The sequence below is a fragment of the Anabrus simplex genome, chromosome 4, assembly GCF_040414725.1.
Source record: "Anabrus simplex isolate iqAnaSimp1 chromosome 4, ASM4041472v1, whole genome shotgun sequence".
Taxonomy (NCBI): Eukaryota; Metazoa; Arthropoda; class Insecta; order Orthoptera; family Tettigoniidae; genus Anabrus; species Anabrus simplex.
Window position 1 is genome coordinate 77,435,815 of NC_090268.1, and position 15,371 is coordinate 77,451,185.

A 15,371-nucleotide genomic window follows, 5' to 3' on the forward strand; every position below is an offset into this window, starting at 1 on the left:
TAATAATAATAATAATAATAATAATAATAATAATAATAATAATAATAATAATATTTGCTTTACGTTCCACTAACTACTTTTACGGTCTTCGGAGACGCCGAGGTGCCGGAATTAAGTCCCGCAGGAGTTCTTTTACGTGCCAGTAAATCTACCGACACGGGGCTGTCGTATTTCAGCACCTTCAAATACCACCGGACTGAGCCAGGATCGAACCTGCCAAGTTGGGGTTAGAAGGCTAGCGCCTTAACCGTCTGAGCCACTCAGCCCGGCGTGTACCAGCATAGTAAAAAAAGAAAACTGATGTGGATCATGTTGAAATCTATGGGAATATACTGTAACCGTTAGGGCGGCGAAAAAAAATGAAACTGGCCCCATTAGTTGGGCAACAAAATTATACCTTGGGTATAATTAGGGCAATAATTCTTAATTTGGTTTTACAAACAGATGTACAGATGGAACATTTGGATGAGAACCGCCAGAAGTCACCAGGCTTGAAGTCTCATCCTCCCTACTTTCATAGCATCACCGGCTGAATTCGGAGAGCAATACGGGTAATGGAATGTTCGATAAAGAAATAAAATAGGTACTATCTAAAATAATGAAAGTAGGATTCTATAATATGAGAGGAATATACTAATATTTGTTAAATGAGAAGAATCTCCGTTCAAGTATATATTCTAAACATTTGTATTATTCTGATGTGAACCACACAAATAATGTTCTATCTCAACATATGGGCAAAAGAAAACAATTAAACTGATTCAATTATATACATTGTATGCCTTCTTTTCTTGAAATTGTCCTGGCATAATTAGTTCTTGGCGTACATCAATTCACTCGATCAACATACACTGATATATGAGTTTATTTATTTATAAAAAAATGGATATTGAATGGTATCCTTTATTTATTAAACTCTCGTCACAAATGGATATTAAATATGGTTCCGATACCGGGGATCGAACTCGAGCCTCCTGGGTAAGAGCCAGGTATCCCGTATTTATTAAACTCTCGTCACAAATGGATATTAAATAGTATCCTTTGTTTACTGGTCATGATTTGGATAGAGAAAGAAAAAAATTATAACACAATATAAGCACATCTGTTATACACACGAGATTGCATTGCCGAGTATCAAACATGTGATCCATTTGACCACGACAAATGTATATTTACATCGAACACTTACGATGAACATACACGCTGAACATATATGTGCGTATCCTGGGTTTACCTAACAAATTATATATTCAAAGAAAATCAGCCAAAGCTGGAATCGAACCCATCACCATAGAACACTTTGGGAAATAATAAAACACACAGAAACATACATATAAAAATATCAAATATATTTACACAACACATCTTGAAGATATGGCTTAACCAAGCCATAATATCTGGTTAAATCTTCGCTCCAGCATCATTCGAACCAACAGGCTTCGGCTTCCAAGGTAAACATTTTTGAACTCCAATCAGAGGCTAATTTAATGCCTAAGCATGAGAAGGGATCTATCCTTCACAAAATCAGAAAAAGTATTCGTGTTACTCGCAACGTATAATTAGAATGGGATTGAGACTACTTTGGTGAATGAAAAGAGCTTGGCCCGTTAACATCGCTTTGCTAGAAACTGCAAAGGTTCGCTCGGCCTACAGTCGACCGGCCATAAACTTGTCAATCACTATAACAGCTGCGTAACTAGCCCTAGGCTGCGGACACCATAAATCGTCCTTCACTCTTACTTTCATTTTCCTTACATATCATCTCGGCTTATTGTCAAGTATGCACTCACTTGAAAGCCATTATTTCTTACTACTCGTTATTTGGCTATACATTCAGCCCAATTCAATATCTCACAACAGCTATAATCATTTATTATTCCTTACCACTCCAACAACATAACATGTTACTGCTTCGCCCTCTCATATCATTCCATCGTATCTCAATCCGTTCATTTAATTCACAGAGAAGACTCCATTTTTTCAGGCTTTTTCATTCTTCTCACATTTTCATATATATAATTATAAATTAATTATACCTCGGTTTGGATCAACTCCAATGATTATCTAATATTATCCGTGATTACAAATACTTGAATCACAAACGTATAATTTACATCCAAACTACTCTGAAGATATTTACCAGACGAAGAAATATAAGTCTAGCTAACTTGCCGTTCTTCCCAAAGATAGTTCATATAAGTCTATATAATAGTTCATGCAAATGAATTTTGTTAAATATCAATGATTATCTTGAAAATCACTTGATGATCCTAACTAATAATAATACATTTTTCCCAGTCATACGCGCATAATGTTCCCTACATTTTTAATGTTTAATTATGACATTATAATATTTACAAAATAAAATTATTACTGGCATGCATCTCTCGTGTTTAAGGTATATAAAAGCATGTACTTAACACATGGTGAGTAAGGCTTGCTGTCATCTGGGGTACATCTTAGATCTTTACACGAACATGATGAATATTCTTGTTCCTGGTAGTCCTCGGTTCCTCTTCATACGACGATCCATGACTCGAACTATTGTCTTCTCAGTTGAATTTCTGGACGTTCCCTGTAAAGCTGATCGCAGGCACTCTGCGCGACTCTTGTAGGCTCCGAGTCTTGGGTTCGACGACCACTCACGAACACACAGAAAAATGGAGAATGAATTATTAAATACTGTTTACGCACTTTCAAAAGGGGGCCTACTTGTAACACGATCCACTCTTAAGTTGAAGTAGATTAACGCAAGTACCGGTAGTGATAAGTTTGTAAAAATCACTGTTCATTCCCTCACCGTCACACAGACTATCACAACGAATGTCCCTGGAGGATGCGAATATTCATTTTGTCAAGAACAGTTATTTAATTTTTGCTAAATGTCACTCGTTCTTAAATGCTCAGGAGCGGTGATAATTAACACTTGCATATATTAATTAACTGTCTCGCCACGCCAAATAACCTGAAGCGTTTGCCCTCCGTTGGTGATTGCACCATAAGTCATAACTGACTGTCTTCAACGATTGTGATGTTAAAATGCCAAATTAAGGCTTCTATTCGGCAATTATGTACATTAACTTGTACCACACGGCTTATTCCGTAAAAATATTTACATCACATTGATGTGTTTCTTCAATGGCACAACACTTGGTACACTGATATCCAAGTCACTGATATCCAGGTCCACTTGTAATGTGTTGAGCTGCAACTACACAGACGACAATAAGGTAACGTGTTACCACTGCAGCTACACGGATGAGAATGAGATACAGTATCTGGGTCCTAGCTATACTTATAGCCTCCGGACAAATGGTCAGGGGGGAGATGAATTATGTCCCTGTTGAAAATAACGGTCCGGTAATCGGAGTCTTTGAACGACGTGATAACAGTCGAATTAAAGCTTATGTCCTCTACTTTCTACTGAACATATGTGAAACCAAAGCGATCAGTAGGTCATTCATAATTTCCAATGCGTCCTTTTGGAAAATCACGCGTCATGTTTCATCATGCAATATCTCGCACATTTTCCCACATGTTGTCAGATTTCAGTAGTCACCTTTCATCTGCGTACTACTGTATGATAGGCGTCATTACTGATCCATTATTAAAGTATTGTATTTATATGCATTGACAGCCAGCATAAAATACATTGGTTCGAATGAAACCTGACTTAAAAATTTAGAAAAAAATATTTTATATAGAAGTATTCTTCTTCTTCCTCTTTTTAGTAATTTATGGTGAAGTGGTACTAATGAATGCGGTGTTGAATTTATAGTGGGCATTTATTTTTCAAAGGTTAACACACCTTAATTCGGCCCAGTCTCCAATAACCTACATCTCCATGCGTAGCGTTATCTTCCCTTCTCGCTCGCTCGGAAAGAGAGCGCAGTTTCAAGGTTTAGCAATACTGCGCTATCCTTCTCTTGTTACAGCGCAGAAAACTGCTCCCTTCGGGCTGGCGTATCGCGAATCATACCCCGGTTCGACATACAGAATGCTAACTACTGCATTATATGTCACAGAATGTTGCGAAAAACGGCATATATAATTAGCCAGACCTCGTAACATGTCCATGGCATGATGGTGAACGGTCACAATACGAGTATGTAATAGTGATGATGTAAACACGAATTTAATATCAACATCCTTCACTATGACTATTGCCCGTCTTTATAGCTAAATGGGCGGGCTGAGTGGCTCAGACGGTTAAGGCGCTGGCCTTCTAACCCCAACTTGGCAGGTTCGATCCTGGCTCAGTCCGGTGGTATTTGAAGGTGCTCAAATACGACAGCCCCGTGTCGGTAGATTTACTGGCACGTAAAAGAACTCCTGCGGGACTAAATTCCGGCACCTCGGCGTCTCCGAAGACCTTAGAAAGTAGTTAGTGGGACGTAAAGCAAATAACATTATTATTATTATTATTATTATTATTATTATTATTATTATTATTATTATTATTATTATTATTATTATTATAGCTAAATGGTTAGCATAGTCGGGTCCGAGGGGCCCTGGGTTCGATCCTCGGCCGGTTCGGGAATTTTAACTTTCATTGGTTAATTGAGGAGCTTTCTTGCAAACTCCACCTAAGTCATTTTAATGCATTTTTTTAATTTTTTTGGGCTGAAATGTCTTAATCGTATGCGATTCACCTACTAAACTACAATAACATGCAAAACTCATTTAAGTCTAGTTACAATAAGATTTGAGATATTGTATTTTCTTTTTCAAAGTCCACCTAAGTCATTAAAACAATTTCCAAAACCTACTTAAGTCAAATCAATATTCTTGAATTCCATTCATGGTTTAGTATTGATTCATGCACAATATGGAATGATATTCGAATTTGAGTTGTGGAGAGAGAAGCTAGTCAATCCAAACAGTTATTGTAAATCTCAAAGGTGAAACAACTTGATATGCAAGGGAGTGTTGTTTTTGCTTATGTTGAACTCCTGCCTCGGTAGAGTAAGGTGGGTGACCTAGGGAAAGGAAAGAAACAAGAAGAAGTGATAAAAGTGGATAGTAAGGATGAAGAAGCAAATAGCCAGGATAAGTAAAGAAGCTCATCGTCCTCTAAGACTGAATTGCCATCATGATCATATTTTAACTACCGAGGACATCAAATACTTTTTCAATAAAATATACACCAATAAATCGAGGACTGAACAAGACAACTTATTGAGGTTCATCAGATTTAAGAAAAGGCAACAACGACCCAGGGTGCAGAATTCAAGAGATCGAGCAGTCGTAGAGTACAATATTCAGAAAGGAAATGGATTGCTAGTTCCCGTCTGTCTTAAGTCTTTCCTGTCAGTAACAGGCATCACATTGGACAGACTGAAGGGCTTGAGGAATTCATGCACATGGGTCAAGGTGTCCTACGTCAAGAAGAGAGAGATGGTTTATGAATCAAACAGACGTTGGTATCACGCGGAGCATTGTAAATCACATCAAAAAGTTCAAAACTATTGAGTCACATTATTCAATAGGGAAAACTGCACGTTCATATTTATCTTCTATTTTGAACGTGAGAAAAATGTATCGTATGTAAAAAAGAGAAGAAACTGACTTTCACAGGTTCATGTTTTGCGTTTCTAAAATATAAATCCATCGGCCATAGGAATACCTATTCAGGACTGAACTCATATTCGGCCGTGTTGAAAAAGGAACTCAAAACGAGTACCAACCTTCAAAATTGCTTCTACTGTCCCCAGTGTCAGTCATGAGAAGAGGCAAGACGTAAGACGATTATTGCAATTTATAGTCCTTAGTGACAGTGAGCGAGTCTTCTATGACGAAGCACTCAGAACCGTCCACTTAGAGAGTCAAGAGGAACCGATATATGACAGAGATGAAGAGGAACCATTCCTTTGAATATTAGAGAAGGTTATATTTTCACTAACACTGACAATGATGATCACAGTCGATACGAGTAGACTTATTCTATGTTTGCTCAGCAGCGCACTGAGTAAAAGTTTAAAACAGTTAACGAACTGATAATAACAAGGTGGAAAACAATAAAATGAGTCTTTTATACTGTGGTGGAAGTGAGCAACAATTAATATTAATGTGTAAGAACACAGAATGATTATTTACCGTATCTGAATGTATTATAGCGTGCATTATTGCTTCTCTCCGCACTTCCTTTTATTAAATGTGTAATGACCTAATGACTTAAACCGCATTTGGAAATAAAACGCATTCTTCAGGTGCCCTGTCCCTAAATCAGACATCCCTGTAACTGTTTCCTATTCTTATGCATCCCAATACAATTAAAATACACTGACTGACAGAGCAAATGCAACACCAAGAAGGAGTGGTTCGAAAGGGATGAAAGTTGGGGAAAAAACAGAGACGGCACGAACGAATAATTGATGTTTATTTCAAATCGATATGCAGGTTACACAATGCGCACGGCATCGACTCAGTAGGATGTAGGACCACCGCGAGCGGCGATGCACGCAGAAACACGTCGAGGTACAGAGTCAATAAGAGTGCGGATGGTGTCCTGAGGGATGGTTCTCCATTCTCTGTGAACCATTTGCCACAGTTGGTCGTCCGTACGAGGCTGGGGCAGAGTTTGCAAACGGCGTCCGATGAGATCCCACACGTGTTCGATTGGTGAGAGATCCGGAGAGTACGCTGGCCACGGAAGCATCTGTACACCTCGTAGAGCCTGTTGGGAGATGCGAGCAGTGTGTGGGCGGGCATTATCCTGCTGAAACAGAGCATTGGGCAGCCCCTGAAGATACGGGAGTGCCACCGGCCGCAGCACATGCTGCACGTAGCGGTGGGCATTTAACGTGCCTTGAATACGCACTAGAGGTGACGTGGAATCATACGCAATAGCGCCCCAAACCATGATGCCGCGTTGTCTAGCGGTAGGGCGCTCCACAGTTACTGCCGGATTTGACCTTTCTCCACGCCGACGCCACACTCGTCTGCGGTGACTATCACTGACAGAACAGAAGCGTGACTCATCGGAGAACACGACGTTCCGCCATTCCCTCATCCAAGTCGCTCTAGCCCGGCACCATGCCAGGCGTGCACGTCTATACTGTGGAGTCAATGGTAGTCTTCTGAGCGGACGCCGGGAGTGCAGGCCTCCTTCAACCAATCGACGGGAAATTGTTCTGGTCGATATTGGAACAGCCAGGGTGTCTTGCACATGCTGAAGAATGGCGGTTGACGTGGCGTGCGGGGCTGCCACCGCTTGGCGGCGGATGCGCCGATCCTCGCGTGCTGACGTCACTCGGGCTGCGCCTGGACCCCTCGCACGTGGCACATGTCCCTGCGCCAACCATCTTCGCCACAGGCGCTGCACCGTGGACACATCCCTACGGGTATCGGCTGCGATTTGACGAAGCGACCAACCTGCCCTTCTCAGCCCGATCACCATACCCCTCGTAAAGTCGTCTGTCTGCTGGAAATGCCTCCGTTGACGGCGGTCTGGCATTCTTAGCTATACACGTGTCCTGTGGCACACGACAACACGTTCTACAATGACTGTCGGCTGAGAAATCACGGTACGAAGTGGGCCATTCGCCAACGCCGTGTCCCATTTATCGTTCGCTACGTGCGCAGCACAGCGGCGCATTTCACATCATGAGCATACCTCAGTGACGTCAGTCTACCCTGCAATTGGCATAAAGTTCTGACCACTCCTTCTTGGTGTTGCATTTGCTCTGTCAGTCAGTGTATAATAAAAGTAGAATAAGTTTTTCGTTCTTCCTCTAAAACTATTAAAAATGACTTCAGTGGAGTTTGCAAAGAAAGTTCCTCAATTCCTCTGACTCAGTGGTTGGGTGTTCGTGCTGTTTTATTCATTACTGTATAATTCATCTTAGGTAGGGCCCCATTCTCACAGATGCGCAGGTCATCTGTAGGCCACCAGCTGGAAAGACCTGCACCAGGCCTCTGTGGAGGCCACACGCTATTATTATTATTATTATTATTAGTAGTAGTAGTAGTAGTAGTATTTCCGGTTCCATGGCTAAATGGTTAGCGTAATGACCTTTGGTCAGAGGAGTTCCGGTTTCGATTCCCGGCAGGGTCGGGAATTTAAAGTATAATTATATAACTATATATAACTATAATTGGTTAATTCCCCTGGCACGGAGGCTGGGTGTATGTGTCGTCTTTATCATCATTTCATCCTCATCACGACGCGCAGGTCGCCTACGGGAGTTAAATCAAAAGAGCTCTCCGGAGGCCACACGCCATTATTATTATTATTATTATTATTATTATTATTATTATTATTATTATTATTATTATGTCCGGCTCCATGGTTAAATGGTTAGCGTGCTGGACTTTGGTCACAGGGATCCCGGGTTTGATTCCCAGCAGAGTCTGGAATTTTAACTATAATTGGTTAATTCCCCTGGCACGGGGGCTGAGTGTATGTGCCGTCTTCATCATAATTTCATCCTTATCACGACGCAGGTCGTCTACGGACGTCAAATCGAAAGACCTTCACTAGGCCTTTCGGAGGCCACACGCCATTATTATTATTATTATTATTATTATTATTATTATTATTATTATTATTATTATTATTATTATTGTTATTATAAGTAACATTAGTAGTGGTGATGGTGGAGGTGGTGGTTTATTATTTTAGAGGAAGTGAAACTGATCAATATACCTCTTAAAAATATTTGAGTTCTCATAAGGGTTCAACAGATTGTCAAAGGAATACTAAAAGAAATCGTATTCATGAAAAACAATGTTAAAATATAAATGTCGCAGCCGCCTCATTCTAGATCCTGCTCCAATTAATTGCAAGTACACACGTAACTCCAGCCACCAGGACAACACAAGTTACTAGGTGAATGTTGACATATTTCCTTCAAATCCTCCCTTTTCTATTCCTATTGCCGGGCTGAGCAGCTCAGACGGTAGAGCGTTGGGCTTCTGAGCTCAAGTTGGTGGGTTCGATCCCGGCTTAGTTCGGTGGTATGTGAAGGCGCTCAAATACGTCAGCCTCGTGTCGGTAGATGTACTGGCATGTAAAAGAACTCCTGCGGGTCAACATTCTGGCACATCGGCGTCTCCCGGTCAACATAGCGAGTGGCCACAGGCTGTTCCAGAAGTGACATTAGTCGGCACTCAGCCCACGTAGTAGCAGGTGGGCACAGTGTTGACCGGGAGCGCACTACGAGGTTTCTGCGGCCGGCAGCGTTTTAATTTGAAAACCCTGTATATGTGAACCCTACCTCTAATATTGCTACGCTACTCTACACTAATAAGTCAAGCAAGCAAGCAAACATTAAACTGAGCCTACTCTAGACTTTAGTGTTCCTAATTCGAGTTTTAAACGAAATATCAGGCAAAAATTCGCTGTGTACATGACGAAATTAAGGTTAATTTGTACAGATGACCATGTGGTTTATGAGATTAAAATTTACCGAGCAGATTCATATGATCTAGAAGAGGAGTTTCCAACGTGTAAGGACTTGAGAACCACATTGGAACCTTAGGCGTAATCGCGGATTGTACTTTAATAATAGGCCACCGGGCGAGTTGGCCGTGCGTGTAGAGGCGTGCGGCTGTGAGCTTGCATCCGGGAGATAGTAGGTTCGAATCCCACTATCGGCAGCCCTGAAGATGGTTTTCCGTGGTTTCCCATTTTCACACCAGGCAAATGCTGGGGCTGTACCTTAATTAAGGCCACGGCCAATTCCTTTCAAGTCCTAGGCCTTTCCTATCCCATCGTCGCCATAAGACGTATCTGTGTCGGTGCGACGTAAAGCCCCTAGCAAAAAAAAAAAAAAAGAAATAGGCCAGTTTCGTAAAATTGTGCGAATAGAACAGAGGTGCATAATTCAATTTAAATGAAGGGTTAATAATTTTAATTGCTTAAAACACTATTTTAAATTGCAAAAAAGATTGAAATTAAAAATAAATAAAAACTATTACACCAAGAAAAAATTAATTTTGAAGAACGGCACTCAAAAGTGTCAGTTTATTGGAATTAATATTTGACAAAAAAAAACTAAAGACAAATTGAAATGAATAATGTAGTCAAACCAAAACCTCAAAAAGGAGAATTTAGTGGTAGTACTGTGGACGACCAGCTGCATCTGGCATGAACGAATGTCCACCTCCAGCTCTGTTTTTGCTCATTTCCCCCTGTGCGTGGGGGCGGTAGAATAACTCCCAAGGTATCCCATGCCCGTCGTAAGAGGCGACTAAAAGGGGCCCGAGGGGCTCTGAACAGTGAGCGAGGGTTGACGACCATGGGGCCTATAGCTGAGTCCTGGCATTGCTTACACTTACTTGTGCCAGGTTCCTCGCTTTCATTTATGCTATCGGACCTCCCTTGATAAACTCTTGTTCTTTTCCAACCCCATTCGACGTCTAGGGATTATTTCCTTTACACGTTCTTCGTGAGCCTTGCTTTCTTTATCCGATACCTTCATTTTTCAAAGTGTTAGATCCCTTCCATTTTTTTCCTCTTTGCTTAATGTTATATAGAGAATAGTTGCCTAGTTGTACTTCCTTTTAAAACAATAATCATCATCACCACCACCACCTGTTGCTAATCTCATAAGGTAGAGCAAGGAAGAATCCTAAAGTATACTTCTGTACTGATTTTTAATGCATTTCATAAAAAAGCCGAGCTGAGTGTCTCAGACGGTTGAGGCGCTGGCCGTCTGACCCTAATTTGGCAGGTTCGATCCTCTCTCAGACCGGTGGTATTTAAAGGTGTTCAAATACGTCAGCCACGTGTCGGTAGATTTACTAGCAAATAAAAGAACTCCTGCGGGACTAAATTCCGGTACCCCGGTGTCTTCGAAAACCATAAAAGTAGTTAGTGGGACGTAAAACCAATATTATTATTATTATTATTATTATTATTATTATTATTATTATTATTATTATTATTATTATTTGCATATTTTACGCCTACATTGGAGCACTTAAATCAATACATTTGAGTTAATTTCTTCTTTTTCTTCTCCGAGAACTTTCTCATCCTCTCCGACCTGGAGGCCCTTTGTGTGTCCGATATAGTATATTGTTACCGTTCAAATGTTTTTAGTTTGAGACTTATGCTTTTGTTCTTCAAAATCCTCTTCTCTTTTCTGTCTTTGATTTATTGCCGAGTTATACCCAATTCTTCCAAATCATCCTGAACTTCTTTGAACCAATTATTATTGATTTTATTTTTCAAAAAGTAATCAAATAGTTTCAATATCCTGGTGTCTGGTAATCTTGATATGTGACCTTTTACGCATTGTAGATATTATTGATTCACATTCACGATAGACAATGTTGTTAAGCAACAATCTCCACTGTCCATCAACTTGTTGTTTTTTTTTTTTTAATTAATAATTGTTCTAAGAATTCTTCTATCAGTTTTCTGCAATTTGTCTGTTGTAGATTTTACATTTAAATTGAATAACGTTTCACCAGCATACGTTGCCTCTGGTTTAACTATGGAATTATAGTGTTTCAGCTTAGCGTTTATCGAAAGATTTTTTTTATTTTATAGGTTGGCCAGGTAAGTCTTTGTGCTTGTTTAAATTTAGTTATTCTGTGTTCTATTGCTTCTTTTTCATTTGTGTTCCATGTTATTATTTCCCCAAGATAATTGAATTTCTGAACAATTTTAATCTCTTTATTACTGTTCAGTTGAATAACTGGTAAATCAACTTTAAAAGTTGGCTTCATTTCTGTTTTTTTCAAATGAAATTTGTAATCCAATTTTTTTGCTATAATTTCTTGTTGTTCAATTTGAAATTTAGCATCTTCTATTGTATTTGCAAGTAATGCTAAATCGTCCGCAAAAGCAAGGCAGTTGAGTGTAATACTTCTACCGATCTTGATAGTTGGTTGGCATTTCTTGTTCCATTCACGCATAACATTCTCCAATGAACAGTTAAATGACAATGGTGAAAGTGCCTCTCCTTGTCGAAGTCCAGTTCTTATAGTGAATGATTCCGATAATTCACCTCTAAATTTAACTTTTGCCTTCGCATTTTTAAAAGTCATAGTAATGAGGTTAACAAGTTTTTGGTGTAAGCCAAATTCTTTAAGGCTTTTTAATAATGATTCACGATGAATACTGTCGTATGCTTTTTTTTAAATCTACAAACATGATGACTAGACCCTTACTTCGAACTCTTTGGTGCTTCACTATCATTTTAAACTAATGATTTGTTCAGGACAGCTTGGACCTGGTCGAAATCCTCCCTGATATTCTCTAAGTTCTTGGTCGATTTGTTCTTGGATTCTTGTGTATATAATCTTGGATAAAAACTTGTATGTAATATCAAGCAAGGATATCCCCCGATAATTATTTGGATTGGAGCGATCACCTTTCTTATGCAGCGGGTGGATTATCGCTGTATTCCATTTCTCGGGAAGCTTCTCCGTGTTCCAAATATCAATGATGTACACTGACTGACAGAGCAAATGCAACACCAAGGAGGAGTGGTTCGAAAGGGATGAAAGTTGGGGAAAAAACAGAGACGGCACGGACGAATAATTGATGTTTATTTCAAACCGATATGCAGGTTACACAATGCGCACGGCATCGACTCAGTAGGATGTAGGACCACCGCGAGCGGCGATGCACGCAGAAACACGTCGAGGTACAGAGTCAATAAGAGTGCGGATGGTGTCCTGAGGGATGGTTCTCCATTCTCTGTCAACCATTTGCCACAGTTGGTCGTCCGTACGAGGCTGGGGCAGAGTTTGCAAACGGCGTCCAATGAGATTCCACACGTGTTCGATTGGTGAGAGATCCGGAGAGTACGCTGGCCACGGAAGCATCTGTACACCTCGTAGAGCCTGTTGGGAGATGCGAGCAGTGTGTGGGCGGGCATTATCCTGCTGAAACAGAGCATTGGGCAGCCCCTGAAGGTACGGGAGTGCCACCGGCCGCAGCACATGCTGCACGTAGCGGTGGGCATTTAACGTGCCTTGAATACGCACTAGAGGTGACGTGGAATCATACGCAATAGCGCCCCAAACCATGATGCCGCGTTGTCTAGCGGTAGGGCGCTCCACAGTTACTGCCGGATTTGACCTTTCTCCACGCCGACGCCACACTCGTCTGCGGTGACTATCACTGACAGAACAGAAGCGTGACTCATCGGAGAACACGACGTTCCGCCATTCCCTCATCCAAGTCGCTCTAGCCCGGTACCATGCCAGGCGTGCACGTCTATGCTGTGGAGTCAATGGTAGTCTTCTGAGCGGACGCCGGGAGTGCAGGCCTCCTTCAACCAATCGACGGGAAATTGTTCTGGTCGATATTGGAACAGCCAGGGTGTCTTGCACATGCTGAAGAATGGCGGTTGACGTGGCGTGCGGGGCTGCCACCGCTTGGCGGCGGATGCGCCGATCCTCGCGTGCTGACGTCACTCGGGCTGCGCCTGGACCCCTCGCACGTGCCACATGTCCCTGCGCCAACCATCTTCGCCACAGGCGCTGCACCGTGGACACATCCCTATGGGTATCGGCTGCGATTTGACGAAGCGACCAACCTGCCCTTCTCAGCCCGATCACCATACCCCTCGTAAAGTCGTCTGTCTGCTGGAAATGCCTCCGTTGACGGCGGCCTGGCATTCTTAGCTATACACGTGTCCTGTGGCACACGACAACACGTTCTACAATGACTGTCGGCTGAGAAATCACGGTACGAAGTGGGCCATTCGCCAACGCCGTGTCCCATTTATCGTTCGCTACGTGTGCAGCACAGCGGCGCATTTCACATCATGAGCATGCCTCAGTGACGTCAGTCTACCCTGCAATTGGCATAAAGTTCTGACCACTCCTTCTTGGTGTTGCATTTGCTCTGTCAGTCAGTGTATTTATGTAGGTTTTGAATAGTCTGATCATTAGCATTCTTCCATATTTCTGCTACTATTTGATTCTCTCCTGCTGCTTTGTAGTTTTTAAATGCATTAATTGCTGTTTTCACTTCATTGTAAATTGGTGGTATAATCTTTTGTAATGGAGTTTTATTTTTTGGGTTAGGGTCAATTTCTAAATGTTCCACAGGATCCTCACAATTAAGTAACTCTTTAAAGTATTCTGCAAGGATGTTAGCATTATCTTGATTAATGTGTGCCATTTTTCCATTTTTATTTCTTAACATAAGTGTGGGAGAGGTAAACTTAAATTGATATTGCTTGAATGTTTTGTAATAGTCTCTTGTTTTATGCTGATTGAATGTTTCCTTTATAGTGCTAAGCATTTCTTTTTGATAATTTATTTTAATTGTCCTAATTTCTTTAGCTGTTTTGTCTTCTGGCATTAATTAGTTCTTCTCGAGATTTTTCTGTTTTCCTCTGTTGATCATTTAACCATGCCTTGTGCCTTGCTTGAATTGCTTTGTCACATTCCCCGTTCCACCACGCATGTTTTTTTTCCTTTTAAATAGAGCGATTTATTCAGCTATGGTTTTAAGTTATAATTATAATTATTATTATTATTATTATTATTATTATTATTATTATTATTATTATTATTATTATTATTATTATTATTGATTCGTTATGCCCAACTAAGGAACGCGTGTGAACTTATTTAGCACAACGTTTCTTCTCGTCTTCCCAAAGTCTCTTCATTCTTTCGCTGTGCTTCTATTTGCGTTCTTCCGTCCATCCTGTAGCTTGTCTTTTAGGTTGACCAGCAAATTTGTGTTTGTTTATGAGATTTCTGAATTTTTTCTGTCTTGCAAGATTTCTTCATTTATACCAATTTTCTGAAGATCTTTGTTTATTTCTGTAAGCCAGTGTTGTAGTTTTTTAGAGATACAGCGAGACTTAGTACCGTATTTTCTTTGTTAGTCTATTGTTATCCATCCTGATCAGGTGACCATACAATTTTAATCTTCTTTTTCTAATGGTGTCTGTGATTTTTTCTGTTACTTGATGGATTTCCTGTGATTTCCTTTTCATCCAAACAAAATTTCCTCATTCAGGTCCTAGAATTTTCCTGAGAATTTTCCTCTCTTGTTTTTTGATGGTTTTTATTTGTGATCTGCCACCAATTATCAGAGTTTCTGATGCATGGAGGGCTTTTGGTTTGACAACTCTGTTGTAGTGTCATAATTTTGCGTTTTGGTATATAGATTTTTTGTTGTATCTGCTCCAGACAATTTTGTATGCTATTTGTAATTTTATAATTATTTCTTTTTTTTGCTTGCTGATTTATCCCGTTTGGTTGTATAATTTCGCCTAGGTATTTTAATTTATCAACGTGGGAGATTTTCCCATATTTAGTGATTAGAGGATAGCTGTTAAATCCTGATTCTGTACCTTTCATATACTTTGTCTTTTCATATGAAATTTGCAGACCTGTTCTTGCCGCTATTTCTTGAAGTTTTTCTACGGAGTGGAGTGCTTCTT